The following is a 12,776-nucleotide window of genomic DNA, read 5'->3' on the forward strand; positions in this document are numbered from 1 at the left end:
ACCTCAGGTAACCCAAATTTAGTTGTAAAAGTTTTGGTAAGCTCAGGATTCCTGAAACTGGAGTGCCATATGTTTTAACTGTGTGCAGATGTGGTGATTATTTGTGACTCATTATTAAAGTTCCGGACCCTTTTAGTTCTCGTACTACATGCACAGTTAAATGATTTTCGTCAGCTTGTTTCTGCGTTATATAAATATATATGTATTCCAAACACAGTTTAATGATTTTTATCAAGGCCTAAGCATCTGCTAAAACTAATTAGAGTGATAGTAGTTTTTCAATGTAAATTCGAGCTAATGTTGACATTATTAGTATTTGCTGGAAATATCTGTAAAACCTTACATTTTTAAAAAAGCATTTCTTCAGATTTTACTGTAGTAGGAACTTGCCGTTAACGTTGTCTGAAAATTTGGTAAATCTCATAATTTTTGGAACAAGTTTTATTATATTAAATCAGCCATTAAATACACATGCATGTTAGTGCTGCCCTCACTCTCCTTTCCTATAACGTCATGATCTAGGAACATGGATGTCATTCTAAGGTCTGGTTTTCAGTTTATCAGTCAGGGATTGAATATAATAGTTGTAGAAAACCGTGGCTACGAGCAGGGTTTGAGGCCAATCTCACTGTCTCAATTAATTACCATCTTTTTTTCAGATGATAGTTATGCTGACTGTTGATCAAGGGCTATAATAACATAATTTGGATTCTAATCAGAATTTTACAGTGTTACTTTCTCAGAATTTGGTTCAAAATTGTGGTTATTTGCGGTTCAGTCTCACGTAGAAGATCAAAAGTCTTCTGCCAAAGCTAACAATTTAACACTTTCAGGTAGAAAAGCAAATGAAACATGCCCGTACGTGCATAGTGCCATGTTCAAAGGGATAAGGGTGCAAAGACGTACAGTTCTTACCTTTGAGTGACAGTGGGTAGAGAAGGTGCAGATATGTACATTGAAATAATAAATCAACTTTTAAACGGTAAATAAAATTGGATTTAAATCCCCAGACTCAAGAACTCTTTAGATAACCTCAGAAATTCTAGATGAACTTTCTTGTTATTACACATGAGGAAACTCATTTCAGAGAAGTCAAGTGAATTATCTTAAGTCATTGATTAAACAGGAGATTTATAGGACTTCTAAATATGAACTCAGGAGTGACAGACAACAGGTAGCAAGTTAACATCGCTTTTATAAGCTTGGATGTCAGCTGATGTTGATTGATTGATAATTGTAAGAACTTTTATAGAGAAACTGCTGGTTCTTTTCTCATGAGTCTAGTGGGAATATCAGCAGAATGTGGACTTATATAGTAGGTTATTTTTAGAGAGGGTAAAATCGAACAAAAGCCATTTCAGATAATTCAATGGTGAATTCAAATGAAGAGTAAAACACATTAAGACAGAAAAAGAAACTATGTTAAAAAGTTGCGTAACTTTTAAAACACAGATTGGCTTGTAGGTATGAGAGAAGATAGCAGGTAAAATTTCAGATAGAGGATAATTTTGATGATGAAGGTACAACTAATTATGTGAGAATAAAGAAGAATCTTTTAGAAAGGAAAATAAAACTTTGAGATTTCGATAAGATAGGAAAAACGAAATATGAAAAGCAATTTAATTTTATTTAGGGACTGTCCATACATTTATATCATCATCAGAATTTGTCGTCACTGTCTTTCATCTTCTTTCCCCTACCGATTCTCTTCAAGAAAGGCTCTAGTGTGGTGTGGTGTGGTGCAGTGCAATTCTGGCTTGTCAATCGTGACCAGTATGGCTTAGGACTAAATGTTTGCTCATTAAAACATACAAAAGTGAATGATTTTGAATTAGTTACTTAGACTTCTGAGCTTCATTTACGTCACAAAAAATGAGTCTATGTTTCTGATGTGACTATAAGATTGTTGGGACAGTCAAATGAAATCATATGAAAGTGCTTTAAAAACTGAAGACTTCACAAAGGTTAATAATTGTTTTTATAACTATAGATTTAATACAGCATGATAAATATTTGAGTATTCAATATATCAGAATCAGGGTTGTAGACTTTTGAATTCAGGAAGATATAGTCTTTGCCTTTAAGATACTTCTAATTTGGTGAAGAAGCAAATAAAATAATGCAAATGTCTGTAATATACGGCAGAATATGAAAAGGATAATGAAAGGTTCAGCCAACCTAGATTTTGGCTTGAGTTAAAGAGATACCCACCTGAATCTGTTCTAAGTCTATGAGACTTGGTATGCTACAAGTGACAGAGTGAGCATTTTGACCTTTTCACATATATTTTCTGCTTTTTGAGCTTTTAGGTAAGAGTAGACATTTTTCCTCCCAAAGCATTTTATTATTATTATTTTTTATTAAAGTATGGTTAGCATACAATACTGTATTAGTTTCAGATGTGAGTGGACAGATTTTTAACTTGGGTTGCCATGTAGTGAAAGTCTAAACTTGGGTTCTCCAATGGCTGTACATAGGAGCTTGTTGACTTTTTAGGTGTGTAGTCAGTAGCTGAATCAAAAGTACCATAAAGAATGTACAATTTTCAGACTTGATGAGTATTTTCAATGGGATAGGTTCCAGACTGTAACATACTTGACAGGTGCCTAGAGGGCTGAAGAGGTACTTCGGAACTTTTACTGCAACCCCTTTGAAGGTACCTTTTACAGGGTCCTAGAATTAGCTTGACTATTTCTCATATTGAGCAATCTTTCTATTATGTGATGCAGTAAACTTTCTTATGGACTTTTGTGTTTGGAGTTTTTTGTTTTTTTTCAGCCCTCTTCATCTATTGCTCTGTTTCTTTTACATTTTATTGGATATGCTATAGGCTTGATTGAGGGGAGAACTTGATTGAGGGGAGAACTTGAGGGCAGCCAGGAATACAAAGAGGAGAATGATTCAGGAAGCAGGACATAAAAGGAAATAAAGATAACAATAATAGCTAATATTTATTAGCACTGTTCTAAATGCTTTTCTTATATTATCTCACAACAACCCAGGATATTGATATTTTAATATACATATTAGTTAAATGAAATATTAATTTAATATTAAATAATAATTTTATTTACCTTTGTTATAGACTAGGGAACTGAACTATAGTGCTTTGCACATTGGGAGGCAGGGTTTATGCTAGGGCTATTTGATTCTAGAGACCGAACCCTTAACACTAGCACATATTGCTTCTTAGAGATAACCTGGAGGCCCCTTTGGGTAAAATTCTCTGCTTCCACTTCTTTAAGTGTGATGGCCATTAGAGATAATAGATGAATATGTAAGGCCAGAAACTTGGGAGGGGTGGAGGAGGTGGAGGATGTGAAGTATTACAGAATTTATTACTCAGTTTAAGATTGAATGAAGGTATTAGAAAGGAAAGAAATGGAATATAATTTACTTTGCAAATTGGGGGAAAGGGAATTTTGGTGAGGCTATTGTAATGACTAGATTTTATGCTATAAGCATGAAAACTTGATGTATGAATAGTTTAGTAAGAGCTTATGATCACTAATTTATAGACTCTGGCTGTCCAATAGAAATATAATATTAACCATGCATGTAATTATAAATTTTCTGGTAACCACATTAAAGAGGGTACAAAGAACAGGTGAAATTAGTTTTAATAATATATTTTACTTAATATATTAAAAATATTATTTCAACAACTAATATAAAAGCATTCAACAACTTATAAAAATATCAGTGAAATATTTTACATTCTTTTATTCTTAGTAAGTCTTTGAAATTGGTGTATATTTTACACTTAAACATTTCTCAGTTCAAACTAGCCATATTTCACATGCTCAATTGGCCACATTGGCCACTGACTACCTAACTGGACAGTGCATTTATATACCATTAGAAAATGAAAGATTGGTGCTGTTGCTGCGTTCATTAACAGTTTCTGATTGAATTACAAATAGATGGCTTCTCCTCCCTCTGTGTATAGCAAACAAAGAGTGACTGGCAGTCTGGGGCTGAAAGGCATCATTATTCAGTTGTGTCCAGAGAATCTGCTCAGGAGGGGAACACATTTTTTATACTTAGTAAGAAAAGGAGGGGAAAGATTTACCAAATGTTTAAGCTTCCTGCTGTTTGAGGTTCTGTGGATGTTATTTAGTTAGAGGGATAGTGCTTTTCTGTAGACAGGGGTCTGGAGACTGGAGAATCACACAGTTCTTACTCTTGAAATGTGGTTGGTTCAGGGATTCCGTGCCTCTATCTGGAACCCTTCATGTTACTGATTTGCTTTTTATAGGATTTAATATGTTTAAGGTTACATTCCTCAGGCAGGAATTTCTAAAAGCTGCCTTTTTCTCAAAACAAAAACAAAAAAGAAACAAACAAAAAAAATCCCCCCTAAAAACCCACACAAACCTAATAATAAACTTACCACATAAAAAATGACAGTAAATCTTGCCTAACTGTAAAAGTATGATATGCATTCTTTGTAAAAATTTGGGTAATGGAGATATGTACTTTTACATGTTTAATGAACAGATCTTGAGCAGAAGGAAGTGTTCTCATATTCTCACTTTGGCTTCCTCCTATAGTACTGGGGTTTCCTGGGCAGTAGCAGCAGTCCAGTGAATCCAGAGCTTCTTTGGTTTGCATAGGACAGGTAGTGAAGATTTTATTTCCTTTAAGGAGAGAGTGAACAAATGGCAGGTATGTGTTCTTCCTGGCTATGTTATATTTGTATATTGTTTTGTATTAGATGTTGTCTAAGAGCCTATATTTGACACATTTAATTAAAAATCTTAGAGAGTTATCTGTAAAATTGTACGATTTATAAAATTAAACAGCAGCTATAGGACTTGTGTTAACTTGTTGAGTGATACCAGGTTAAAATACAATTTCTGCTCTGTACATTTTAACACACCAGAATGTACTTTTATCATCAGTTTCTATTTTCCGAGTTTTTAGTTTTAGTGATATGCTGATGTTATCAGTATATGAATATAGTCTTTTTGCCATGACCAGTTGTGTTTTATTTATTGTACATATGGTCTTGGTTTAAATGGGGTTGAGAGAGGTTTGTGGAGACCAATGCTTACCATTTTGGGGCTGGGTGATGGGAACAGGTAAGCTAGGAACATACTTGGAAGAAAGAATACAATAGCCACTTGGGAAGAACTTGAGATGAGGTGAAAAAGATGTTTTGAGAAAAGTTACAGAATTTTTTTAAAAATAAATGATTTATATACAAAACTTAATCATTAGCAACATCATCAGATTTTATAGAATTTGGGTAGAAAACATATTAGAGAACTTTGAAATTCCTATTTATTATGTTCATATTTTGTGTGGATGAAATATAGAAGTCTCTTAGTTGTTTCGAATTTGACCCCCCTGTGGCTTTTTAGACTCTTAACTAATTATCACAGTCTTAGATATGGAGAGTCACAAGATTTAGTTTGTACCGTCTTTTAGTTAAAAGTTAACATTGAATGACTTTAGACTATATTTCATTAACCTGTCTGTTCATATTTTCTGCTGGAAGGTTAATAGCTATATTGATCCTTGTCATGGAGTTATTATTGATTTATAATTCTAGAGTGGCCATGAAAACAATAAATACTCTTTAAATATTAAGGATTATATTTATTAGAACATTCCTTAATACAAACTAGTTCCTTCATTAATCCATACTTAATTTTAGTTATTATAATGATCTGTCCTTAGCCACCCATCACAGTTTTATGCCTGTGTTTCTTTAGCTCTTAGTCATATAAGAACATTTGTGAGAGTATGCTTAAGACATCATTGACCTCGGGATGACTCAGGAAAATTTTCTTGTAGAGGGTGGTTATTACAGTGGAGTGGTTTCGTATCTGCTGTTGCCCTGCTGCTTCAGAAAGTTAGCCTAAGTTAAAGAATTCAGGTTTTGGAGTTATATGGATTATCCTGAATCTTGTCTCTCTTTGATCCTTCACTATCCCCGGGCAAGTTACTACACCTTTGTTTTCTCAACTGCAATTGGGAAATAATAGCAATCACTTCTTAGGGTCATTATGAGTACCCACATCAAGTACTATCTCTATTGTTAGGGACAATTGCAGCTTATTGTTTTTTTCTCTTTAATAAAGACTTAAATTTTTTTTAGAGCAGTTTTATGTTCACAGCAAAATTGAGAGTAAGGTACAGAGATTTCCCATTTAATCCCTGCCCCATCATATGCCTCCTCCATTATCAGCATTCTCCACTAGAGTGGTGCATTTGTTACAGTTGATGAACCTACATTGACATCAGTCACCCAAAGTCCATAATTTACCTGAGGGTTCACTCTTGATCTTGCACATTCTGTGGGTTCAGACAAATGTATAATGACGTGTATCCATTATTATAATACATATACAGAATATTTTCACTGCCCTCTGTGCCTATTCTTCCTTCTTACCACCCCCCACCCCCCGCTTCCAGCCCTGGATAACCCCAGATCTTTTTATTGTCTCCATAGTTTTACCTTTTCCAGAATGTTATGTAGTTGGAATCAAATAGTATGTAGCCTTCTCAGAGTGGCTTCTTTGTCTTTAAGGTTCCTTCATTTCATGGCTTGATAGTTCATTCCTTTTTAGCACTGAATAATACTCCATTGTCTGGATGTACCAAAGTTTATTTATTTACTCACCTACTGAAGAATGTTTTGGTTGCTTCCAAGTTCTGGCAGTTGTGAATAAACATCCATGTGCAGGTTTTTGTGTGGACATTAGTTTTCAACTAGTAACTACTTTTATTGAACATTTACTTATTTTAACCAGATACCGTGTTAGGTCCTTTACATGCAGTATATTATTTAATTCTTATGTATATTATAGATTATGTAAAGTCCACAGCCCATAGAGATATATGTCCAGTAACTGGTTGCTTTTATTTCTTTCTTTGTTAGTTCCAAGCATGTAGTTTAATCAGAAGTTGAGGCTGTTAAGAAGAGAGAAAGAACTGAACATTCTGATCAGACTTAAAGGACTTATTAGAAAGTTGACAGTGGTTTGAAGGTGAAATGTATATTAAAGTGTAGGTCAAGGATAATCTACATGGTACTCAGGAAGCTTGTTAAAATGTAGAGTTTTGGGTTCATCCTCAGGAACTCAGACTTTATGAATCAGAATCTCTGGTTATGAAGCCCAAATTCTACAATTTTACTAGCTTAATACATAATTCTGATCCATTATGAAGTTTGAGAATCATCTTTTTAATTTATTCTTCCTAATGCTGAAGAAATGATTCTTGTGATTTTTAAATAGTTATTTTTCTCTCATATAATAAGCTTTCTATTTTATTGGTGATGGAGGTGGTAAATTTTTTCCATTTAAATTTTTACGCATGATTATATAATATGATTTTCCTATGTTATGAGGGTAGTAGGGTTAGTGGTATTTAGTCATTCAACTAGTATTTATTATTACTTATTTGAGGAATGGTTTTATTTTTTCATAAATATATGTTTTTTTTGAATAGGATATGAAAGGAAGGCAAATTGAGAACATACTTTATGATGCTAAGTGGAGAGGTGAAGAGAGTGGTTTTCTGGTGCTAAGTAGAAGAAAACAATAACTACAAATAATTTACATAACTAATGGATTATTAAAACCCAATGGAAATTTGCAAGGAGTTTTGGTATGGGTCATTTTTTAATCATATTAGTTAATGAAAAGTTATATAAGGACTGCTTAGCTTCTGTGTTTTTTGATAGTTGCCTTGCCTCCTTAGAACACTCTTTTGGGTTTTGTCTGTGTTGGCTTCCTGGAAAGTCTTACTTCACAATTTGGGAAATCAAGTTGTATCCCTATAGTGCTTCATATGGACTTCAGCTTTCTTAGATTCTTCAGGTAAAATTTCATCCAAAGGGACCAACGAATTGCTTCAGGTCATACTTTTAAACAGGTGTTCAGAAGACTACATTTCAGTCTTTGCACTGGTATTTTTAGCCCCCAAATTTTTCTCCAGCATCCACTTTAATAATTCTTATGGGTAAAGGAACTCTATTTTTAATATCTGTAGTTTTGTTCATTCTCAGAAACTAGGTCATCTGGGCTTTGTCATTGTTCGTGAAAAAGGTATTGTACACTTTTTTTAGGAGCATTCTTAGACTGAATGAAGCTAAAACATCTTAGAAATTGTTGCTCTGTTTTAAATATTCATAGGATATAATTTTGCATATTTTAAACTCATTCTCTTTGCCAGTACAATAATATTATTTATCTCTGGGAACTTTGGCTATCCTATCGTGTTATTTAGAATTCACATGAATTATTAACACTTTCTTTTAGGGCTTTTACTGACAGCCCCTGTCTGACCTCTTCTTTAAAAATCGTCTTCAACATTTTCACAAGTAACGTTTGGGTCTTAGTGGGACTGAAATTTTTGCTTTTATAATGACAAGCAGATTGGGCTTTTTTAGAAGTTAGGAGCAGTGGGGTACAGAAAAGAAGAAAAATCAGACTAAATTTACGTCATGCCCATTTCATTGTGAAAAATAATCATAGCCTTATATCCTTTCCTTTTCTAAGGTGGGAGTGGTGGCAGTAGGAACAATTATAGGAGTGAATTAAGGAATCATTAAGGAAATTGTATTTCCTAAAATGAGGTTTCAGTTATTTCTCGAATATAGATGAGAGTGGTTATTACTAAGATTTTTTCTTCTGTAGGATAGTCTCATGTACAGTTTTGATGTTATCACTTACCCCAAAATATTGACAATGTTGACATTATAAGTAACCTCCTGAGTTACCATCTTCTCTGCTATGTTCCTCTCTGTTTTAAGTGTGAGTCACAGAGCCATAACAGTATTGATGTAATTATATAACTTTTATAACTCTGTTGATTTTTTTTTAACCTGAGAAAAGCACACTGATTTTTTTCTTTTACTCTTAGAGCGTTTTTATTACCAATAATTATACTTTCCTCCTGAATGATTTCAGAATGTTTTGGGATGGTATTGGTAAACGTAGTAGTATTTTGTGGTGAAGAGTATGAGCTCTTAAACAGGACTATGCAGGTTCAGTTCTCAGCTTTGCCACTTAATAGTTACGTGACCTGGAGCAATTTTTTAAAAAATATAACTCTTGCCTTAGTTTCTTTCTGTAAAACAGGGATTATAAAATGACTTATTTTGTAGCTATGTGTTGAGGATTAAATCATTTTGTAGAGAACAGTGCCTACAGGTACTACATGCTGAATAAATAATAATATTGTTAAATATTATTCTCTACTCATTAAAATAATATTCTCAGTAAACTCTAATAGACTCTAAAAACACTTAATGATTAAAACTTTAGAAAAACTTCAACTCTGAAAGTTATTTTTAGGTTAGAGTTTGGACTTTCTCACTCATAGTCTTTCAAACTATAATAGAACAGTGTATTTTCAAACTTTAATGTGCATACAGATTACTCTGGGATCTTATTAACATGTGGATTCTTACTCATAGGTTTTGGAATAGGCCTGAGATGCTGCCTTCTAAGAAGCTCCCCCGGTAGTCTGGATGTAGCTAGTCCTTAGACGATACCTTGAGTAGTAAAGTTATAGAATATTCCATTAAGTGGTTCTCAATCCTTCTGTCAGTACACTATAAACATTTGGGTATTTATTTGTTTGTTTGTTTGTTTGTTTATTTCTCAAAATATGCCTAGGCTATTTCTCAGACCAGTTAAATCAGATCTCTGGCATTAGTGTTCTGGCATCATCATCATCAATATTATGATTTTTGTAAAAATATATTCTAGGTCATACTCATGTGTAAACTGCATTAATAGCTATAACTTTAATGATGCGAAGGAGATTGAGTAAGCTAAGAAGGTCCATTTTATGTCTTCTATCATTTTAAACATCCATAGGGATGAATTGGGAGGCAGCACTAGACTGACTAAAAAAGTTTGACATCTTGAATCTTTCTTCATGAATCCTATTTTCTGTCACTTTCATCATTTTTGTAATCTTTGAGTTCTCCCTTATTTCTGAACAGTTTCCTGAAAGTATAGTAACTCAAACTCAGTATAAAACCACTTTATTAAAACTAAACAATGGCAGAAGCAGAAGAATAATGTTTTTTACACTTTTTTTTTTTAAACTCACGATTTTTATTATTATTTAAGGGGTTATTAAAACCACTTTATTAAAACTAAACAATGGCAGAAGCAGAAGAATAATGTTTTATACACTTTTTTTTTTTAAACTCACGATTTTTATTATTATTTGAGAGGTGGAAGCCTGTATTTGTTTTAGGCTTTTTATTGTCCTTTTCTTTATTTGGGGGGGGTGGGGGTTGGGGGGGCTAAAATGTGTTTTTTACCGTGATATTGGTTTTAATGCATTATTCTCATAGGTTCTGTTTCCTCTTCCTTTCTCAACTGTACTTGCATCCATTTCTCATCTTGCACTATTTTTGACGAGAAGTGGTAAATATTTTCTCATGGACTATCACGTTTTTGGAAAGTAGTTTTCCAAAGTGATTGAGACCACGCTGAATTTTATTCCTTCTAGATAGCCATGATGTATCAGTTAGAATCTGGACAAGGAAACTATTCACACTAGGTATTTCTGCCAAGAAAATTTAATATAGGGAATGGGTTGTATAGGTATTAGAGGGCTGAACAAGCAACAGGGGAACACTGGAGTAACACAGAGACACTAATTGCAGAAAGCAGCAACAATCCATTGGACTGGGGGAACAAAGAAAAGCTTGGAGTAGAGTTTGTGTTCAAAACCTCTGGAGGGGGTACTGCTTGGATGTAGCTGATACTTCTGAGGGATACTTTTGAGAGTGCCAGAAAAAACTGGTGGCTGTCACCAGCTTCTATTGCTGGGGTGGAAGGTTTATCCTGGGGCAATATTGACTGGAAAAAGTAAGTTTCTCCTCATGCCCTTATTGGAAGTATGAGGAAGCTAGCTGGCAGAAGAGAAAAATGGTTTCCAGAGTTCTGTTTTCAGTGTTACTGAGCTGAGCATTAAAGGGTGGATTTAGAGTTTAGAGACAATAGCTGGATAACAAATACTTAGAGCCTTTTCTTCTTCTGGTTATACAATGGCGTAGGCTTTTGATCTCTTAGTCCTTTTCTTAGCCAGTGGGACCCCACATGCTCTTAGTATCTAGGATTTGGAATGAAAAGAATTGTTATTATTATTTAAAATTAACTTTAGTTAATGTGATTTGGAGGCATGAGACAGGACCACTTACTCTAAGATATCTGTGTCACAGCCTTTCATGGGACCTGAGATTTAATCATTAGATACTCATTTCTTTGGGTCTTGAGGGGTTTCTGTTTTTCAAGATTCTTTATTTAAAAAATTTGTGGTGGAAATAATGATGCTGTAGACCAGAGGTTAAAAATTGGTTGCTTATTGACTCAACAGTGGCCTGCAGTGGGAACCAATCTTTGAACAGAAGATTATACTTTCTCTCTAAGTATGATATTTTTCTTCCTGCAGGGCTTCTCAAATTTTAAACTGTATATGAATTATTTGGGGATCTTGTTAAAATTCAGATTCTGATTCAGATTCTGATAGGTCCCTGGATAGGGCCTGAGATTCTCCATTTCTAAAAAGCCCTCAGGGGACGTTGAAGTTACTGGTCCCTAGACCAGACTTTTCTTCTTCCTTCCCTGCTTTGAGAACTTCTGGTCTGGCTTGGATCTGTGTTCAGGTGGTTGAATGGTGAGTGATCTTAAAGTCAGTGTCTTGCAAGCCTGCCTAACTTTCTGGAAATATTTTGAGCAATCTTAGTAGAGGTATCAACAGCTGTTTCTTTCTAGGTGGGAACAGAAGAGCAATTTCCTCTGATTAGATTGACTTTTCTTCCATACTTTTGATGCTGCCCTGGATACAGAGGCTTACCTGTCGCTTGTAGTTTTCCTGGATCATCTGAGGCTTTTCAGTAATTGTGTATGCGTTTAAGGGAAACTGATTAATAGGAGATAAGATAGAAGGACAACTAGCAAATTCATGCATTAGATACCTTGCCCTTATTAAAGTCATTATTTTTGATTAAATACGCTATCTATGGATTTAAAAAACTGCATTTGGTTTGAATTTCATACTATAGTTGACCCTTGAACAATGTGGGGATTAAGGGTCTCTCCCAGCCTCCCCCCACCAAATTTAACTACTAATAGCTTACTGTTGATGGAAGCTTTATCGATAACATAAACAGCAGACTATAACATAGTTTGTATGTTATGTGTATTATATATTATATTACAATAAAGTAAGAGCAAAGAAAATGTGATTAAGAAAATCATAAGGAATAGAAAATACATTTACAGTATTTATTGAATAAATTCTGTATATAAGTGGACCCACACAGTTTAAACCCATTGTTGTTCAAGGATCAAGTGTAATTGTATTTCCACACTTTTGACACTTTATATACTTAAACTTGTTATCAAAGTATAGAGTCTTGCCTTGAGCCACCTAAATGGTAGTCCATCTTAATGGAACTTTGAATACAGCCCAAATTTATGAAGTTAATTGTTCTTTGCATTTGGTTTGGATTTTACTTTACCAATGCATACTTGGATTACATGAATAAAAAGTTAATCTTTTATTCAGTTGCCATCTTTCAAGATCCTCTCTTTGCCCCCTCCTTCTACCCGCTACTGGATCTTTCTTTTTGTCTTTACAGACCTAGATTTTCAAAGGTTCTAGATCCTTCTTTTTTGTCTGTCGGTGCTTTATATGAGTGTTATCCTTAAATTTTTAATTCAGGCTGTGGATAGTAATTTAAGCTCGGAATAGAGAAATGATTGATTTCTTCATCAGCTGAGGTGAAGGAGTTA

General features: G+C 34.1%; 1 protein-coding gene across 9 annotated transcripts in view; it reads left to right on the forward strand.

Moving 5' to 3' along the window:
* The window catches only part of FUT8 (fucosyltransferase 8), a 195,936-nt gene that overhangs the window by 40,065 nt on the left and 143,095 nt on the right, over positions 1 to 12,776 (forward strand). The window contains exon 3 of one of the 9 annotated variants that reach the window (XM_015591968.2): positions 4,554 to 4,668. The exons of the other annotated variants lie outside the window; for them this stretch is intronic. The gene's annotated coding sequence lies outside the window, so the exon portion shown is untranslated. The remainder of the gene's footprint in view (positions 1 to 4,553; positions 4,669 to 12,776) is intronic. 9 annotated transcript variants of the gene reach the window in all.

Source organism: Pteropus alecto, unplaced genomic scaffold, assembly GCF_000325575.1.
Source record: "Pteropus alecto unplaced genomic scaffold, ASM32557v1 scaffold276, whole genome shotgun sequence".
Lineage (NCBI taxonomy): Eukaryota > Metazoa > Chordata > Mammalia > Chiroptera > Pteropodidae > Pteropus > Pteropus alecto.